Here is a 13,890-nt window from a genome sequence, read left to right on the forward strand (position 1 = left end):
TGTGAGCCCCTACATCTGGTCTGAAATCTTCTTCGCCCTTTCCCCCACCCCCATGTCAGCTCCTACCTCAACGGCCACTTCCATGATACACCCTGGGTCCTGGCTTGGTCAGTAACACCCTCCCATCTGCCATTTCCGCCTGAAGCATCCCATCTCGGAGCACTGCCTCTGGTCTTTCCACACATTCCCCGTGACCTCAACTCTGATCTTGCTTTGCCTCTTGCCATCTGCCCCCAGGGCACATTCCTTGTCCTTCACCCTCCCATGTCCTCTGCTTACTCAGGTTCCAGCCTCATTGTCTGCTGCCGATGCCCTCAGTTACCCTGCCCTCCCCCTCCTCCATCCACCTGGCAGAACCCCTGCCCCAGTTGAGTTCTGGATGCTGCTCATTGTGCTCTGACATCCAAGCAGCGGAACCTGTCTGGACAAAGCCACCTGATGGCACAGCCAGCTTTATCTCATGACCTTGACCTCCAGCAAACATTGATGCTGTCCAGCAATCCTCTGTGTTACCCTGGTCAGCTTGCAGCCCCTGTCTCCCAGACCACAACTTCTCTTTCTCCCAAAACCTCCAATACCCCACCCTCCCTCAGCCCTCATTCTCACTCTCAGATGCTAGGCTGCTTTTTTTTTTTTTTTTTTTTTGAGGCAGGATCTCGCTATGTTGATGAGGTTGGAGTACAGTGGTGTGATCATGGTTCACTGCAGCCTCAAACTTCTGGGCTAAAGTGATCCTCCCTCCTCATCCTCCTGAGTAGCTGGGGCTACAGGTACACATCACCACGCCTGGCTACCTTTTTTTTCTTTTTCTTTTTTGTAGAGACAGGGTCTCACTACGTTGCGCAAGCTGGCCTCACACTTCTGAGCTCAAGAGATCCTCCTGCCTTGGCCTCCCAGAACGCTGGGATTACAGGCATGAGCTTCATTGAAAACACAGAGGCAATCAGAGGCATTCCTGGCCCTGCACTCACCAGCCTTCCCTGGGTGTTCCCCTGGGCAGCTGCCCCTCCTCTCATGCCCATCAGCTGTCCCTCCTCTCATGCCCATCAGCTGTCCCTCCTCTCATGCCCATCAGCTGTCCCTCCTCTCATGCCCATCAGGTCCTTCTCTGCCCGGGCCCCGTGCACCTTGCTTCCCGTCCACCTTCCCTGTGTGGGGCTTCCCTCCACATGGCCCCATCTCTCCTGTGTCACCAGCTGTTTCCTGTCCTGGGTCAGCCCCATCAGCCTGCCACAAACATGCAGGAATGCCCCCAGATTGTAAGAAGCCACCCTCTGACCCCACAATCCCCTTTAGCTTCTGCCCTGCTTATCCGATCTCCTTCCAGCACATTCCCTTGGAAGGGTGGTCTCTGTGCTGTCCCTCCACTCCTCCCCCAACCCCCATTAGCCCCCCAGTCCCACCAAAGTTGGGCTCCCAGCCCTGCCGTTCCACCCAAACAGCTGTTGCCAAGGTCAGTATTGACCATCACGGTCCTCCATCTGCCAGCAGCCTTGCACGTGGCCGCTCACTCCTTCTCTCTGTGAAGATACCCTTCTCCTGGCCCCAGGACACGGCTTTGCCTCCCCACCCCTCATTTGCTCTTCCTGTCCCGGGTAACCTGCCTGCCCGCCCTCTTCCTGGGCGTGCTCTTCCATCCCAGGCGCTGGGTCCCAGGTTCCTTCCAGAAGTCAGGCCCCTCCCCTGACCTCTAGGCCTGCATTCCCAAGGGATGGCTCCTCGCTCCTCAAACTTAATGTTTCCCAAACCCCATCTCCCCCACCAAGAAGCTCGAAACCTGCTCCTCCCACAGCAAATGGAACTGCGTGCTCTGTTTCCTCAGGTCAAAGCTCTTGGAGTGGCCCTCAACCCCCACCTCTCCATTACATCCATGTGATGGGTTGCCTTTTTTTTTTTTTTTTTTTTGAGACTGGGTCTCACTCTGTCACCCAGGCTGGGGTACAGTGGTGCAATCATAGCTAGATCAGCGATCGTCTGAGCTCTGACTTTAAAACACACCTGAGGCCAGGTGTGGTGGCTCACGCCTGTAATCCTAGCACTTTAGGAGGCCGAGGTGGGCAGATTACGAGGTCAGGAGATCGAGACCATCCTGGCTAACATGGTGAAACCCCGTCTCTACTAAAAATACAAAAAATTAGCCAAGCGTGGTGGCGGGCACCTGTAGTCCCAGCTACTGGGGATGCTGAGGCAGGAGAACGGCGTGAACTCGGGAGGCGGAGCTTGCGGTGAGCTGAGATCGCGCCACAGCACTCCAGCCTGGGCGAGAGTGAGACTCCCTCTCGAAGAAAAAAATAATAATAAAAATAAAACCTGTTTCTACTAAAACTACAAAAATTAGCTGGGTGTGGAGGTGCACGTTTGTAATTCCAGCTACTCGGGAGGCTGAGGCAGGAGAATCGCTTGAACCCGGGAGGCAGAGCTTGCAGGGAGCTGAGATCACCGCCAGTGCACTCCAGCCTGGGCGACAGAACGAGACTCTGTCTCAGAAATAAAACAAAACGAAACAAAAAAACCTCACACATTTGGCCCCTAGCCCCTTTCCAGGGGGCCTGGGACCCAGGGCTAGGCCATCTCCGCTCCCCTATAAGAATGCAGCAGTTCCCCACAGTCTCCCAGCTCCACCCTTCTCTACACAGAAGCCAAAAGACCCTTTTAAAATGCAAGTCAAATCCCATCTCTTGCCAACTCAGAACCCTCCAGGGGCTTGCAGAGAGGAAGATGCGAAGTCTGAGCTGCAGCCCACCAGGCCTCCCTGCTACATGGCTGACCCCATCATGGGCCCCAGGAGGGCAGGGCTCTGTCTGTTTGGTCGTGAGTGTCTCAGCACCCAGGCTATGCATTGGTACATTTTTGATGGATGAATAAGTGACGGATGGGTGACTGCGGCTTCCCTGGGAGGCTCCGCCCTACCTTGGAACCCAGCCTAGCCCAGCCTCCGCATTTCCCCGCCTGCCTGGGCCTGCACCTGGCCAACCCCCGCAACAACCTCTGCCAGGTGTGCAGCCTTGAAAACTGTTGGTTCTGGTTGCCAACTCTCCTAGCAGAGAGGGGTGCTCCAGGGACCAAGGGTCTGTGGTACCTGAGCGAATCTCTTCTTGCTGCCCTGATCACCGTCCTGTGTCCCTCTCCTCCATTTCCCCCCACCTGGTGGGTGGGGCTGAGGGAGCAGAGACCATGCCCCTGATCCGGCCACACCCTTCTTCCAGCCAACCAAGCACCAGAAAACCAAGATTTGCACAAAGAGCTGGTGATCTGGGAGCAGGTTCCTCAGGCTCCTTACATCTGCTCTGCATTCTCCATTCTGGGAGTCATGCATAGGTACCGGGATCAAACCCCCAGGTAACGCCCTCACAGCCTTACACAAGCCTTGCTTCTCACTTTGGACATCTACATTGCACCACTTGGGGTCATTTGCAGCCAGCGAGGTGACTTGCGTGGGGGCAGGGCTGGATCTAGAACCCCCCAGTCCCTCCTCTGGGCAAGGGCCCCACATTTCCTTTTCCAGTGATGCTCCCATTCCCAGAATCTTTTTGGACTCCAGCTGCAGAGTGGCCATTCATCTTGGGTTTCAATTTCCCACCTGCCCCTTTGACCTCCCCAGGCGGGGAAGGGGGGCCAGGACGGCGCTGACTGGGCTTGTCGCTGGGGGTTGGGGGCAACTCCTCCAGTGAGAACCTGCCACGTGCCAGGTGTGCCTGTCACCCAGTCCTCACAGCAGACCTGCCTCTTCACAAATGAGAAAACAGGCTGGGCGTGGTGACTCATGCCCGTAATTCCAGCACTTTGGGAGGCCGAGGTGGGCAGATCACCTGAGGTCAGGAGTTCCAGACCAGCCTGGCCAACATGGTGAAACCCCGTCTCTACTAAAAATACAAAAATTAGCTGAGTGTGATGGCGTATACCTGCAGTACCAGCTACTCGGGAGGCTGAGGCAAGAAGAATCACTTGAACCCTGGAGGTAGAGGTTGCAGTGAGCCGAGATGGTGCCACTGCACTCCAGCCTGGGCGACAGAGGGAGACTCTGTGTTAAAAAATAAATAAATAAAATAAAAGAAAGGTCCCTGGTTAGGGCCACAGGAGGATGTAGCAGGGGCCATGGCCTGGGAGGGGGTGGTGACTGGGTGGTGCCAGGATGGAGGGATACGTCTGTCCTATAAGAGTGGGCAGAGAGGCCCTTGTTCCAGGAGGTGAAATGAAACAGAACTGTGTATCTTCTCATCTATAGACTAAATTACACTAACTCATAGAAATTCTCTGTTTTAGGTTTCTTTACTTAAAAGTATCTTATATGTTTAACACTTGCCAATACACGTATGTACGTGATATTCAGTAATGATCATTGCAAACTGAGCACGGTGGCTCATGCCCATAATCCCAGCACTTTGGGAGGCTGTGATGGGAGGATCACTTGAACCCAGGAGGTTGAGGCTGCAGTGAGCTGTGACGGTCCCACTGCCCTTCAGCCTGGGTGGCAGAGCAAGATCCTGTCTGTAAATAATAATAATAGTAATAACTATGACCACCTACCCAAATTTCATCTATACATCCCAGGTATTGTGCACTCTCCATACAAATATATGAAAATTCACAGAAAACCTGTGCTTGGTCAGTGCTATTATCAGGCCTCTTTAGCAGATGTAGAAACAGGCTTACAGAAGGGAAGTTACTTGCTGAAAGCCACATGGCTGGCACGGCATGGCACTGAGACTTGCACCCAGATCTGGGCAGCATTAAAACCCCCGCCCCGCCCGCGGCCCTCTCCTGTCTCCGTGTTAGCGTGGAGCCTTGAGATGCTTTAGGAGCCAGCTTTCTGATTTCCATCTGTGTTTGTGGTGAGTGCTCTGTTCTTTCAGGCCTTCTGCCCTAGAGAGCCCCTTGGGGAGGGCGCTCCCTGTTTCACCTGCTTGGACATGGCCTTGGAGCTAAGACCGAGAGGAGTCAAGGTGGGATTCCTTGGGTGCCCTGAGGGAGTGCGATGGGATGCCTGGGGGCTGCTCCTCCAGCCTCAGACGCGCCTGGGGTCTGCCCACAGCCCCTGGCCAGGCCCTGCTTGAACCACTGCTCTAGGCTGCAAAGGGCTGGTTCTCATCTCCTTATTCATCCTGCCAGTTGGAGCCAAGGTGGACCCTCCCCATGGACTGGGACGAGTGTCCCTGGCCTAGCTGGACCTGGTGGTGGCTACGAGCCCCCTTGTGTCACCTTCTCCTCACCCAGGGCTCATCACAAGCTGCAGGGGGGTGCTCTTGGGTCTCCTGGAGCGTGGCCTGAGTCCCCTGGGGCTTCTGAATGCATCGAGGCTGCTCTGCTGACCCTGGAAGGCAACCAGGTCAGGGTAAGAGATGGGCCTCAAGCGCGGGTCATGGCCCAGCCGGAGCCTGCGTGGACAGGGGCTTGACTGTCTCCACTGCACGCAGGGAAGCCTGAGACCAAGTGACAGATTCGCCAGCTGTGACATACGCCACCAGCCTGCGTGTCTGTGCCCCCGACACAGCCAGCCAGCGCAGAGCGAGGCCTGCCTGGGCCCCGTGTTGTGGGGATATGACAGAGCTGCCAGTCCTGATGCAGGTGAGACATTGCCGCCACCCTAGCTGGTCTCCTCCTGGAGGATAATTTGGGGACCTCCTGGCACCCTCATGCGTTCCCTCCCCCTTGTTCTGCATGACTGCCCATTTTAATTCACACATCCCTTTCTAAGACTTATAATTGCATTTCGCATAAAGGAAAGTACTGGCACAGGGGATGATTGTGATCCAACTCTCCAGCTTCACTTAGAAATCGGAGGGTGGTCAGTGGGGTCCCGCTTACGAGAAGTCCCGGACAGCAGAACGGCACTACAGACATCATGGTCCTCAGTGGGATGGTGTCCTGCCCCAGAGAGGCCACCAAGGGCTGGCGGAGGGGACATGGAAGGCAGGTGGGGTTGACTGAGATGTGCCAGGTTGGGAGGGAATCCCAGGGCAGGGGGCCCTGGAGAAAGCATGGCACATTTGTGGAGAGCGTACGGGTCATGCCGGGAGCGGAGGGCCAAGGGCTGTGGTCAGCCCACTCCAGCAGAAGGACATGAGCCAGGCCTGTCCAGAGGGCTTCTGCATCCTCTTCTGGAATAAGGACCGGGGAGGTACCTGTTTCATGCCCAGGAGATCATGATAGCGCCCTACCAGTGTTAAATGCCATCTGGCCCTTGCCTCGAAAGGAGCCCTGTCCCCTGGTTCACTGGCTTGGGGGTGCCCCCCAGATCAGGGTTTCCCCAGTATGGGGTGGGCACCCCCGGTGACCTAGGAGACAGTGACATCAGGGATCACAGCCTCATACCACACAAAGGTGATTCCCTTCTCTGTCTCAGCCCTCTGGTCCCCTGGAGGGGAAGCTTGCAACTTCCCAACCCTTTTCTTTTCTTTCTTTTTTTTTTTTTTTTGAGACCACCGGAGTCTCGCTCTGTTGCCCAGGCTGGAGTGCAGTGGCCGGATCTCAGCTCACTGCAAGCTCCGCCTCCTGGGTTTACTCCATTCTCCTGCCTCAGCCTCCCGAGTAGCTGGGACTACAGGCGCCCGCTACCTCGCCTGGCTAATTTTTTGTATTTTTTTTAGTAGAGACGGGGTTTCACCGTGTTAGCCAGGATGGTCTCGATCTCCTGACCTCGTGATCCACCCGTCTCGGCCCCCCAAAGTGCTGGGATTACAGGCTTGAGCCACCGCGCCCGGTCCTCCCAACCTTTTTCTATCAAAGTGCCATGTTGGCAGGCAACAATAGCCAGCTAGAATTTCCTAACATTGCTTATTTTAATTGTAATTTATTTTTACTTTTACCTTCTATTTATGGCCCATGATCTGAGTTTTTTTTTTTTTTCCACCTAACAGTAGTCACATAAAGTTCCCTTACGGACACATTTACCTAAGTAACGGCAGTGAATGCGTTTAAAGAAAAATGGAAAGCAAATAACAGAATAAAGTGCCACTGGAAAGGCCGGGTCAAGAGGAGGGGGTGGACAGACCTGTGGGTGGCACTGGCTTTTCGTAACTCAGGAATCAGGAAGTGTAGTTGACACTTGTTTTGTTATGTTTGTTCCGATGGAAAAGGAAGCTGTGGGTGGGGACACATCTGGTGGGAGGGATTTGGATCCTGCCAGCTTGTCCCTGCAACCCCCCACTCCCGTCCCCTCAAACCTGTTCACGGCTTGCAGCCCTTTGATACCCTGCCACATTCTGTGACAGAATCCGAGATCCAGGTAGAAGTGGGGAAGTACGTTTTGTGGCTGTCGGGGCAGCTTTCTGTAAAATGCTGCCTGGAGAAGCACGTGATTCCAGACCTTCCTCTCTGCAATCCAAGTGAGGTTGACACCTACAGATATGATTGTAACAGGATTTTTAGCTCAGGTGAGTGCAGGCTTCCTCTCCTGGAGCTCTGGCTCATCCCGCCCTACGCTCCCCAGTCCAAGGCTCTCCGGGTGCCTTGGATAGCCTCCCTTGTAGCGGGGGTGGGATTGGAGCAGCTGCTCCTGACTGCTGGTCCGTTCCTACCTAGGAGGGCTTACGTGCGGAGCAGTGACTGGCAGGCCAAGCTCCCTCCCTCTAGTTGTAGGCCTGGGGCATGGCTGGCTGTTGCGGTCATCTCGGCCTCCTGGCCCACTGAGCAGAACACACAGAAGCTGGGCCCACTCCAGCCCTCCCCACAAAGGGTCACAGGAGCCACCGCTTGACTTTGAAGCCCACTAACCTGTGGCTGACAAGAGAAAAGGTATTTGGAATTAAGTGAACGGTGGGAGGCCGGGGCAGGCTAGGCCTTGAGGTCATAGAGCTGCAGGCACCTTGATTGCAGCTACCATTGGCCCCAGTCCCTTACTTTCTAGGGTTCTGCAGTGGGCCAGAGCAGGGACTAATATTATTATTTCATAACACTTCATCCTGGCTTATTTCTAGCCCCTCAAATGGTGTCCACACAGGGTTAAACTGCCAAGGCGCCCCTGGCTTGTGGTGACTCTGGGGAGGCAGTGGTGCCTGTCACTGGTGCTAGGGAATCTTCTCTGACTTCCCTTTTCCTCCATCTCCTCCCCGGGGCCTGGCTTTGCTGCACTCTTCATTTTCCTCCCCCCGTTCTGGACTTGTGGGTGCCCCCCGAGCAAATTCTTGGGGATCCATGCCCAGCAGGTCCAGGGGGCGCTCAGGGGCTTGCATTTTGTCAGGCTCCCTGGTGGTCTGGTATGGGTACTCTGGGGACCACATTTGGAAAACCTGGGCCCCCTAGTTGTTGACTAGCAGACGAGGGGCTGTACTTAGGGACCACTGTCCAGCGTTTAATGCAGAGTGACTAGAGAAATGGGAGGACCAGACCCTGTGATGGGAGTGGGGGTGGGGGGCACAAGAGAGGCTGCCACCCTCCAGAATCTCCTGGTTCACACCAGTGCCTGCGAGAGACCCCTGGGACCTTGTGAAAGCACAGGTGACTGGTTGCACCCCAGGGGTTCAGATTCCCAGGACCGGCCAGGTCAGAGAATCCGAATTTCTGACAAGTTCCTGGGCAAAGCCAATGCTGCCGGCAAGGAGGACCACACTTTGAGAATCACAGGTGGACACCGGCAGCTGCAGACCCGGCTAGGATCAGGGCAGAGGCCACGCCCTCCCCATTCCTCCAGAGATGCCTCAGCCCTCGGAGGAATGAGCAGGACCTAAACAGGAACCGCATGATGATGTCGAGGTGGCATCTGCGTGGGAGCACTGCTGCTTGTCCACGCTGAGTGCAGCTTCCAGGACCACCCGCAACACACACAGCCCTGCAAGGCGGGAGCTCATGTGCCCCTCATTTTACAGGCAAGACAGCTGAGGCTCAGAGGGGGCAAGTGACCTGCATAAGGCCACACAGTCCGCGAGTCAGGGAATGGGCGGCCAAACCCAGACCTGCCCAGTTTCATGTTCACGCCGTGAGGGGTCCAGCAGCTATGGTGTCACTTCTGGTTATCTAGTCCCCGTCATTTAGAGGGGAAGGACGTGGAGAAATAGGAGTGTGTGTGGCAGGAAGAGACTGGGGGAGAGAAAGGGGCCCAGGAATCGGGTGTGAGTGTGGCACTGAAAGGAGCAGCAACCCAAAGTCACGTGGTGGTCACGCTCAAGGTCATGCTTAAGGTCATGGGTTCACCCCAGGGATCCCACCCTCACTGGAGCTGAAGCAGGCCCCTCCCCCAGGCTTCAGGGATCTCCTTTGGCCAGGTGATCCCCTCCCCGTCACCACCCCAGGGCACACAATGACACCCGATATTCCACTAAACAGGACACTTCAGGGTGGAGGTGGGGCGGAGGGTGGTGGGAGGTTGCAGTACTCAGCCTTTGCTCCCATGGGCCCAGCACCCCTGGGTGGACCTAGAGAAGCTCTGGGCACCCAGGTCTCAGGCTTGACCTCAGAGCAGAGCTTTGGGCACCTCTTCCTCCACATCCACACCTGCTCTGTGCACACCTGCCCTGGGTTCTGGGTCTGGCAGCATTCTTGGGCTGACTGTGGAGGGGCTTTGCTGGACTTGGCAGGTGGGGAGCAGGATGGGTAACTGCAGAGAAGAAGGCAGGAGGTGGCCTGAGGGTGGCCGGAGCAGTTCGGGAAGAGCACTGGCGCACGAGTCTCCTTTGGGGGGCTCAGCTTCTCTTTCTGTAAAGGGAAGGGAAGAGGCCGAGTATCCTGAGGGACACTGGTGGTCTGATGGGGTGGGGATGCGGTGGGAAGGGGCCTGGCCTGCCCCGGTCTCCAGCCTGTGTCCCAAACCCACCTCCCCTTGGAAGTGGTCCCGGGAGTCGCCAGCACCTGGTTCTGGCTGGGCTGAGAGAGGCTGTGTCTGCTGCACCTGGAGTTGCAGGGCCAGCCGCGGTCTGAGCACGTGGACCCCTCGAAGCACAGAGGCTGAGGCATGGCGAGTGCTCATTAAACGTCACCTGTGTGTGATTATTAGTAATAAAATGTCTTAGAAGCTGGAGGGACTGAGAAGGGCCTTCTAAGCATGACAGTTGTCTGTCTAGGTTAGGGTCCTTTTCATCAGGAGGGACCTGGGAGCCAGGTGCCCTCTGCTCACAGGTGGTAATGCAAGGGGCCTTGTAGTTTCTCTTCCTTTCCAGGCACTGAGGCCTCTCCAGAACCCCCTATGTATTTATCTTACAGGATGTGCCCCTGTGATCACCTGCAACCTCCATGTGAAAGCATCAGCCAGGGGTTCAAGAACTTCCCTCCGGAGCCTCACTCTCCCAGCGTGGCACCTGGCAGGGAACAGATTCTCTCCAAACCTTTGTGAATGAATTAAGGATGACGTCACTAGAATCCATCCCTGTTTTATTTTTTATTTTTATTTTTTGAGACAGAGTCTCGCTCTGTCGCCCAGGCTGGAGTGCAGTGGCACGATCACAGCTCACTGCAAGCTCCGCCTCCCGGTTCAAGTGATTCTCCTGCCTCAGCCTCCTGAGTAGCTGGGATTACAGGCACCCATCACCACACCTGGCTAATTTTTATGTCTGTTTTTAGTACAGACAGGGTTTCACCATGTTGGCCAGACTGCTCTTGAACTCCTGACCTCAGGTGATCCGCCTGCCTCGGCCTCCCAAAGCGTTGGGATTACAGGCGTGAGCCACCACTCCTAGCCCCATCCCCATTTTATAGATAAGGATACCAAGGCTCAGAGAGGGGAAGCCACTTGCCAAGGACACACAGGAGACCAGTGGGCAGGACTTCTGGTTTGTCTGGGAAGCCACTGGGCCTCTTCCCAGAGTCTTCGGCCTCTGCTTGGTGAGCTAGGATTTTACACCTGCCATGGACCCAGTGGGCTGAGAGGACACGGGCTGGGGTGTGGGAAGCTGCAGAGCTGATCCCTCCTACTTGGCTGGAGGCTTGCAGACCCGGCAGGCAGGCTCTGGAGGCAGTGGGCGACTTGAAAATGCACTCACTACCACAGGCTCAAGAGTGACAGCACCTGTCAGGGACCGGAAGGCAGGGCTTGTCTTTTCTTGCTGTTTTATTGCCTTCAAAGTCTGGACCAAGTGGTTTCTGGATGGAGTCACAGTAACCTCACATCTATTCAAGCAATTCGTTCATTCCTGCATTTAGTAAAATACTCACAAAACAAGGAAGAACATCTCGGTGGTGCCGCTGATCCCCCCATTTTTGTCTGCAAATTAGAAAAGCATGATTCCATTTATCTCCTGTTTATTGAGCGCCTACTACGTGCTAGGTCGGATGGTCTAGTTCAACCCCCACAACCCCACAGCTGCTGTCTGTTTTGTATTTTATGTTTTTCACTTGACCGTTTATCGTGTGCATTTTCTCGTGTACCAAAGGCCCTCGTGAGAGATGGTGTCTGGAGAATGGGTATCTCAGGGGCCTACTGCCTGGCTTACCTCTTCCCAAATCAGGGTTCCTCTGCACCACCTCCTCTCTGTCCAGCTCCTCCTTCAGGGCCTAGCTCAATTCTACCTCCTCCACAAAGCCCTCCATTCCCTCCCCTCCTGGCCAGTGTTGTCTCCTGTGCAGCCACTAGCTCTCTGCCTGGCCTCACCCGGGTCTCCTATCCCTCCTCTCTCATGGAGCGATGCCTTTTCTCTTCCTTTACACACATCAGGTCTGAGCTCAAAGTTACCTCGTCAAAGGCCCTCCCAGGACCACCCTGTGTGATTATCCTGTGGACTTGTTCCTGCGTTTGTCCCTGAGCCCATACAGTCTGGTCGTTTGGTAGAAGGACTCCTGAAGAAGGTGCTGGATAAACACCAGAAGATCTAGCAATAAAAATAAAAGAAAGACTGGGCGTGGTGGCTCAGGCCTGTAATCCCAGAACTTTGGGAGGCCGAGGTGGGCAGATCATCTGAGGTCAGGAGTTCAAGACTAACCTGGCCAACATGGCGAAACCCCGTCTCTATTAAAAATACAAAAATTAGCCAGGTATGGTGGCATGTGCCTGTAATCCCAGCTACTCAGGAGGCTGAGGCAGGAGAATCGCTTGAACCTGGGAGGCAGAGGTTGCAGTGAGCTGAGATCGAACCACTACACTCCAGCCTGGGCGACAGAGTGAGACTCTATCTCAAAAATAATAAAATAAAATAAAATAAAGCGTACTCAGTTAAATATGAATGTCAGATAAGTACCAAATAACTTGTGAGTATAAATGTATCCCAAATATGGAATGGAATACACATACTAAAAATTTGTTTCTTTTTATCTCAAATTCAAATGACACCCAGCATCTTGAATTTAATCTGGCAACTCCACCACCTCCTACCCTCTTTGCCCCTTGTCAGGCAAGCTCAATAGCTAGGCCGAGAGCTGCTGAGGGCGGGGGCCTTGTCTGTCTAGGCGACTGCCATATGTGTGCCCGGCCCTCAGCAGGGAATCTGACATGAAGCACATGCTGGATAAATAAATACCTGTTGCTGGAGCGAGTGATGGGTTCCCAGCCCTCGCTGGGGAATTGAGGGGAATCCACCTCAGCCCAGCCAGGTGGAATCGTCGGGAACACAGTGCACCTCAATTTCTGCAAAGACCAATGCAAATTAGAAGAAGACTGAGATGCAGGCTGTTTGATCCAAGAGATACTTTTTAATTATTGTAAAACAGCTGTGACTTACTGAGCACCTACTGTGTACCTGGCCTCACACTGTTCTCATACACAACAGCTCCACGGGGAAGGCATTCTCACTGAGATTCAGAGAGGGGCAGACCTGGCCTTGGGTTGCACAGCTGGGAACCAGACACAGGGCTCTCTCCAATCAGCTCGGGTGCTGCTGGCCCCAGCACTTCCCCCGTGGCGTGGACCAGGGCCTCCGAGGCTGCTTTAAACAAGGTGCTTTGAGAATGGCGCACGTACTGTGCAGACGCCACCCTCTCATCAATCTTGGTTATGCAGTTCATTTATTCAGTAAAGCCCAGGTTCCCATCCACATTTGGTGCACAGGAGAACCCCCCTGCTCAGGAATTCTGAATGAAGGAGGGTTTGAATGAATGAGGCGCTACTGAACTTAAATTCCAGATGGGGCAGAGAGGGGCCGGGTACTGGTGAGCAGCATGGGCTGGGCAGGGAGATGGGGCAGGGGTTCGAATCCAGCCCCTACCGTTTCTCAGCTCTGTGACTTTGGAAAAAATCACTTTCTCCGGCCCTCAATTTCGCCATGTCTAAAGAGGAGGCTAAATGAATTCAGACACCCCAAGGCCCCATGAAGTGCTAACGACTGAGACACGCTGGTGTTGAAGGTGATTGGGAACAGGGTGGGGTCCCATTTTCCCTGGGGTAACCTGGCCCTGTGTCGGAGGTGCCCGTGGCATCTTTGCCGGCTGCCCTGGTTTGTGACTCGCCCCACGGAGCTGCTGCGCAGGGGAAACTACTCTCCTGGCCTGGGGCACAATGGCCAAGGTCAGCCAAAGGCTGGGCCTCTTGAGACCTGCCTTCCAGGCTGCAGGCCTGCTGTCGGGGCTGCTGTGTGTGTGTGTGTGTGTGTGTGTGTGTGTGTGTGATGAGGAGGAGGTATGGGCTGTGCTCTGCACAAAGGTGGGGGTGGGGTGGGCTCACAGATTTTAAGTTCATCACCTGGCTGGGGAAATGGCTCCCTTTGCTCCAGAAAGGTGGCTCTATGGCTCTCTGTTCCCAAATTGTCATCGCTGTCCCTCACATGTGCTTGGAATAACATTGTAACTCCCCCAGGCTCCAAAAGCCCCATAAACTGGCTCCTACCCGAGGCGCTGGCTTCTGCCTTACCCCAGCCCTGTGGTCACCCGCAAACACCCCAAGCCCTTTCCGCCCTTGCAGGCCTTGGCCTGGGCTGAGCTGGCCAACAGAACTCCCTCTCCCCTCCGCTGCATCCCTCTCTTGCTCTGCCTTCTCCAGGAGGCCTTTGTGAACATTCTGTGGACACAGGCTCTCCCATGAGTCTCTGGCTAGTG

The sequence above is a fragment of the Rhinopithecus roxellana genome, chromosome 16 (genome assembly GCF_007565055.1).
Source record: "Rhinopithecus roxellana isolate Shanxi Qingling chromosome 16, ASM756505v1, whole genome shotgun sequence".
Lineage (NCBI taxonomy): Eukaryota > Metazoa > Chordata > Mammalia > Primates > Cercopithecidae > Rhinopithecus > Rhinopithecus roxellana.